Here is a 7,149-nt window from a genome sequence, read left to right as displayed (position 1 = left end):
ATCTCAGTTACGTCAGTATAAATGAAAAGCAAAAAGCACAGTCACTGAAGTCTGTGATTATGCTAGAGGAAGTGAAATCAGACATGAGCTCGCTTGTCCGAAGTTGGTAGCTCTGTACTGAAACAGCCTTTGCTAATAAGGGAGAGAATAGAGAGAGGTCAGGGAGGCTGCTGCAGAGGGTCACCGCATGAGACAAGACCCTTGTCTCTGGCAGTTTCAGGGTGAAGATGATGCCCAGGAATATAGTTAAATATGCATAGTGGGAAATAAATGTGTCAAATTATTCCTGTGGAAGAATCTGAAGAGCACACAGATAGGGCAAGCAGAGAGTCATTTTGTTTTAGACATGTAAACTACAAAGGAGGGGAATCTCATTTTCCTTTTCACTGAACTCCTTATGCTTGGTTTATTGGGGGCATGTAGATACCCTGCAACCTTTGTATAATTGAGTTTTGCTAGACCTGGTCACATGCGCTATAACTTTGATTATTATTTACATTTTTTACATTCTTGCCTTTTGACCTTTAAAGTTCTCCTTGGTTGGAATGAGGCTCATTTTCCTACGGTTCCTCCCCAAGCCCTTTTCCACTGAGGACAAGATGGGTTACAATGTGGTTTGCATGGGCTTTAGCCTCCAGCCCTGCACTTTTGACCCTTACAGCTATGGCTTTACTACAACTTAAGCTATGTAAATGCATGGTAGCATGCAGCTTATTAAATACTCAGCTGCTTCCAGACTTAATGGCTCTGCCTGGTCCTGCCTGCTTAGCGGCATAGCAGGCTGTGTGCTTAGCAACCCCGGCTGCCACGAGTGCATCACACCCATGTAGCACTTCCCCTGCTGCCTCTCCACCGAATATGGGAAATATTTCCAGCTTTTTCTGATGTTACACCAAACCTTGCCCAGGTTTGGGGATAGCTACGACCTGCCAGCAACTGTTGTGAAGGCTGACTAGTAACAGGAGACAAAACTCTGGACAATTAGAAGGTACTCGTTTCTGCAGGGACTAATAACTGTAAAACAAATACACATATGAGTAAATGTAGACCCTATTGTTTTAGCACTTGCTTTTTTCTTAGCAATTTCAAAATGTCTACTCATAAACAGTTGAAAGAACAATTCATTAACTACTGCTTTTTGGGGCTGGAAAAGTGCACAATTTGCTAGGACATGGGTACTCTTGTCCTGTGTAGGTGGAATTCATTTGCTGCATGGCAGAGAGATACAGCCAGTACTTCTCTCCTTTCCTATATTACAGAAGGTAATCTGCGGTGGTATTGTTTGGTTCATTTCTTTGTTTTGTTGGTTTTATTTTGTAAAAGCTGAAGGAGGTTATTTTGACTTCTGTCTCACCTCAGATAATCCTTCTGAGATTCTTGGGAATGACTGCAGCTCAGCTCAGTCTATTAAGATGCTCACTCAGAATTTACAATACTGGGGGAAATGAGTGGAATGTGAAACCCAGCACACTTTCAAGTATTTTAACCCAGAAGAAATCATAACTATTTTCTAGTCTTACTTCCTAAATAAACAGGTCATAGGTCCTTCTCTCTGTTATTTCTTCATTAAGCAAATAACCTCTGTTGAGGTATGGTCTACTCCAGCCATGTACAGAATGAAAGTGAGGATGCTCTCTCAGAGAAAACACCTGAATCATGTTTTAACAGATTGGAAACAAAACAAACAACTAAACAAAAAGCACAACAACCCCCCCGCAAAAAGCCACAAAAATTATGTGGGGAAAAAGATGATACCATGGCAGATACCCTTGTGGCTTCTGGGCTGCCACGAGGCTGTGCTTCAAGCCTCTGTGGCATGAGGGCATCTGCTAGAAAACAGACCTGAAATTTCAAATTTGAAGATACATGGAGCCAAACCTCCAGGAGTCCTGCATGTAATGGTAATATTTACATAATAATTTATATAGTAATTCAAAGAAGTGTACAGAAGCTGTAAACTGATCTGCACAGCTCTTCAGGGGAGTTTATTATATTTGAACTGTTTTATCTCTGGCAAGCATGCAGGGAGATTAAACAACTACTCTGAAGCCACCAAATGTATCTGAAGCAAGACCAAGATTAGAATATTGATTTCTGGCCTTCGCAGTCCCAGGCTCAGTTCACTACATTATGTTGTCTTTAAAGATAACGTTTAGACAAATAGGTCTTGACATATCAAAAGCTCAGTAGCCACTCAGTAAATTGAGCAGGGCTTTAGCCATTCAATTCCTGTGATTTGTGCATGCCTCACATTTGGTCCCAGTAATGTCAGTAGCTGTTGTATATTTACAGTGAAGCCCACTTGTATCCTGAAGCATACTAAACTGTTTTTTTCCTCTGAGTAGAAATAAGCCTAATAACAATACATTTCCCTCATGTCAGATTGAGATTTGCACAAATGTTACTTCAAAGAAATTTTGCTTCAGTCCCCTTTAAAAAAATTCCCACATTGATAGAGATTCTCAGTCCTGACCAACAGTAGCTTCTCTCTCTCTCTAATTTCTTGAGTAAGAAGTCAGAAAAGTGGGAAAATTCCTGCATGCCCACAGTTCAAATCCAAGTATTTTTAATGAAATCACCACATACCAAGAATACTCAGTTTCTGATATCCTAATGCCAAAGGAAAGTATGTACCTGAAGGCTGAAAAAAATTGTACACAGAGAATAACTCAGGTGTATTTGTGTTAGAAAACTTGTCTTCTAGTATCCACAGAAGTGTGAGAATATTGTCATTACTACAACCCAGGAAACCTCCAGACTACCTGCATTTGCTGAGGTATGGGCCAGAACCCTTTTCCCAGATTTCTAAACTCCAGGTGTCCTATCTGCAGCTAACAAAGGATCCCGCTTACTCTCACAGAGCCCACTTGAAGTTTGACAGTCCTACAAAAGCTGCACTGGCGTTTGAAACACTCCAAGTTGTCCAACAGCCTTCTCCACCCTTCTTTGTTACTCGATGCAGTAGCACGATGTCATTTGTCAGAGTGCCAAAACTGAAGACATGCTGAATATGTGAATACCAAGGAAGTGGTTTCCTTAGCAATAACAGGCATGTGTAAGTCAAAACTTCCTCTCCTCCTCATGTGACCTTTTTCAAAGCAAATCAGCCCAGGGACAATAGGAGTGAATTCCAAGCACCCGCAGTGTTCCTGCACTGCTCAGCAAGGATCTGCCAAATGGATAATTTATCTTACCTATTTATTAAGGTAAAACTATATTTGTCTTTAGATGTTCTCCATGAGGGATGGGTACAGGAAAGTATTTCTTGAATGTAGAATTACCTAATGCCACAGAAATAAACACATAGAAGGTAAGTAATTTTCTTGCCATTGTGGACTAAAACTTTTGTTATGCACAAAATCCAAAGTCCTTTCTGTTATCAGGAAATAAAGGCATGAAAACTCTTACCACCTTATTTTAATGTCTGGTGTCCCTGATGACATTTAGCCCATTTCATATAAGGTAAAATTCAACTCTCCTTATGAAAACTCCTAAGGGGAAAAAAAAGAGAAAGGGAGATGATTTATGAAGGCAAATAAGAGGAAGATGACGTTCATCATATCCATCACACACAAGAGCAGTATCAGTCCTCTCTTGCTATTATCTTACTTGGTACAGCCTTTCCTCATGCCTAAGGAGACAGCAGTGATAGCCAAAGTGTTCACACAAAGCTGCCTGTCAAAGAATCCTGAAGTATTTTCTAGAAGTGGCTACTACTTTAAATCTGAGCTACCTATTGAGTTAGGGAACTATTCTCTCTATTTTTCCAGCTGGGCAGGCGATACAACAGGTAGTTGTCAAAAGGTGAGAGAAAATTCTTGTTGGAGCTGGAAATGGTCATTCAGCATACTTTATTGTAATGTGTGAGAGACAGGCTTGAATTTCAGAAACTCAAGGAGGGTTCTGGTATTGCAGTTCTCCCTGAATTTGGTGTTGCTGGGCCACCCGTACACAGTCCCGGGCTAGCTACCTTGCTGCCCACCAAAGGGCCTGTATTCAAGTCCCTGGTGATTCACAGAGAAGTGATTGTCTAGGTCTCAGGGACCACTGATTATCATCTTGCTTTTAGTCACACATGTTCTGGTTGACTTGGGTTTTCCCCACCACTTTCGCGCATTTAGTTTTAAATTCTGGAGTGTAAGTTTTCAGAAATGAACAATGCAATATGAATGAGTGAGTTTAGAGCTGGTCCTGCCAGACAGGAGAAGAAATTTGACAGGAGACAGTTCCTCTGCAGCTTTCTGTGAATCTGGGGTAGAGATGTGCCATGGATTTGGAGCCTTAATGTCTGTAGGAAAATAGACAAGCCATCTGCTCCCACAGGCACTGGCACATCAGTGCTTTGTGCTGGTTACTCCAAGGCAAACGTATTGTCTAGCCAAGCATTCATGTCCAACAGACTGTGTAAGTACCTGTGGTGAGTTGTTGTATGAAATCCCAGCCTGCTCTTGGCAAAATGTCATACCAAGCACGTTCACATTTAATGCTGGGAGTTATGCAATTGCTCTGCAAATTCTGTGGTTTCTGAAGGTGGACTATCGCAAGGATGCTCAAGGAAAGATGCAGATGGGAGAATACTTGGTACATGGCAGCAGCCTCTGCCATTGATTCAGCACCCAAGGGGTGACATTCAAATCAGTTTTTGATTATGCCCTCATAGCCAAAGACAGACATGACCAGAAAGAGAGGCAGCTGAAGCAAAACCGACACAACTGTGAACAATTGCAATGAGTCTTTCTTTCCTGCACAACGAACAAAGAGCTGGAGAACCAGGACCATGCTTCCCATGGGGGAGCAAGTGAGCAGCAGCTGGGTCATGGCTATGATGGCACCGCCACAGCGCAGTGCAACATGGATGTGGGTTTACTGTCATCAGGAGGCTTAGCAAGTGATGCCATAAGCCCAAAGTACCATATTACTCAGCCTTTGTGAAGTAGGTACAGACTTGGAATAGCAGTGGTGGTGAAACCAAAGACAACTGAGTGCGCTAGACAGTGCCTTGGCATAAGGAAGAAGGAAAAGGTCCCTGCATTTTTTCTGGCATGGCAGAAAAGAACCAGAAAAAGGTTTAGAAGAAGCCCGGAAAATCATCTCTAGCAGAGGAAAGACGGCAACGGGCTGTGCACAGGCCCCCCTCCAGCAGTAACTATGTAAGTTGGGTCAAAGTTGAGCCAGACAGTACCCTGGCACCACAGTAATACCCAATAAACTACTGCACTACCAAACAATGCTGATTTTATTATATTTCACTGCCTGAATGAGTAATTCAGGATTTATTCAGCTATCTCCATGTTGCTACTCCGTGTACAGCACTTTCCAATCCACTTGTCTCCTCAGCCAGGGGTAAGGGCTGCTGCTGGCTCTGTGAAAATGGAAAGGCACTGGGAAATTCTGGATTGGAAGTGGACACAGTGAGGTTGTGTCATGTAGGTGTGACAGTGAATGCATCCCTTAAGGAAAGCTGTTTGGAGTGCAACCTTAAAGAGAACAGAGCTACCTGGAGTATGTGTGGTGGCTTATGACCAATGAGAGGCTGTGGTGTATGCAAGGTGATTTGGTTAACCAATTATGACGTAGCATGTTAGATGTGAGAGTGCATGAAAGGTGTGGATATTACTGCGCAGGAGTTAGATCTACTAGGATGTGAGATAATGTAATAGGAACTTCTAGGAACTATCTACTTCTACTAGGAGCTATGAGAACTGTCTTAATCTATCTTGAATAAACTCTCAAAGTTGTGAGCCTTCTGATCAAGCCTTCTGATGTCTGCTGTGCCTGAGCTTTTCTGACTGTCAGTCCACAGCCCAGCTCGGTATAAGGGGCTCCCCCTATAGTGTCGGGGGCAGGGTTTCTGGGAGAAGATCACACTCAGGAAGTGCACTCCCCTTCCACCTTAGTCAAAGTAGAGCAGAGTTTCCCCCAGCCCCTAGACTGCTCCATACTGGAGGATATCTCTGTGGCTGGGATGGTGGTTTAGGGGGATACAGATGAGTGAGAGGAAAAGGCAGCTTTGTCCAACACTTCAGTTCCCTCAGACATCACCAGCCCACCACCATCCATATGTCTTGCTGCCAGCACATGAAGAATTCCAAAGAATTTCAAAGGCTAGAATTCTGTCAGTCTGAAGTCTGCACACTAACCACCCCAGATTTCAGGAGGAAGGACAGACGGGTGCAACAACACACCAGCAGCAAAAAAGATATGAAAGAGAGATGTGCCTGGGGCTTGGAGTCTTGGAAGAGCAGAGATAGCAAGGCAGCCTGGCACCCAGATGCCTACATCTGGCTAGAACATTACCTGCTCAGGCGCAGGGAATCTTTTTCCAGTCAAGGACAAATTTGAACATACAGGCTCAGTGCATTATAATAACCCAACACAGAGCAGACTGCAAGAAGGCTGTCACATGCTGTGGGACGAGGCACTATTTACATACAATCCCATAGAAGTGTCATAGGATGATACTCTGAGCTACATGTTGCTAATTAATAGGTTTTTTGAATTCTGTTTTCCTTTGTTCATGTTAAGACAAGCAATTTTCTCTATATGTGTCATATATCTCAATAATTTTTTTTGAAAAATCACTTGTCAAAAGTTTAAGCAAAGATTCTTTCAAAGGTTTTGTTCCTTTTTGAGAAAATCTGGCCAGATACCTTTCTGTTCCTTTACAGTAGAATAATACCATCAGGATATGCCAGCACCTCCTGTGTAGTCCAGGGGTTTTTTTTGTTGTTGTTGGGGGTTTTTTGGGGGGTGGGTTTGGTTTTTTTTTGTTTTGCTTAGTTCTTGTATGCTTCAGTATTACAATTGCTCCCACGAGTCATAATAAACCAAGACATAAAGAAAATATATTCAGCATATTTTGAAAAATAACAAGCTGCATCCTTTACAGGAAATGTGGGCTGAGGCATACTATACAAACTTTTGTCATGTCCTTTATTCTCCCTTAACAAGGACATAGTTCAGCCATGCTAGTTTCTTTAGAGCATGTGCTGATAGGTCTTAATTAATAAATCAGATTTCAGATTCTGTGACTACTAGAAAATGTTCAACAGCAAAGTCACTTTGACAGAGCTGCTTTTCAACATATTATCCTTCTGTTGAAAGATCCTGCAATGAATCCAGTATTTGTCTCAAACACTGAAGACAGCA

The sequence above is a fragment of the Pithys albifrons genome, chromosome 2 (genome assembly GCF_047495875.1).
Source record: "Pithys albifrons albifrons isolate INPA30051 chromosome 2, PitAlb_v1, whole genome shotgun sequence".
In the NCBI taxonomy this organism is placed as follows: domain Eukaryota; kingdom Metazoa; phylum Chordata; class Aves; order Passeriformes; family Thamnophilidae; genus Pithys; species Pithys albifrons.
The sequence above is the reverse complement of the archived record's forward strand: the minus strand, read 5'-3'. Positions refer to the sequence as shown.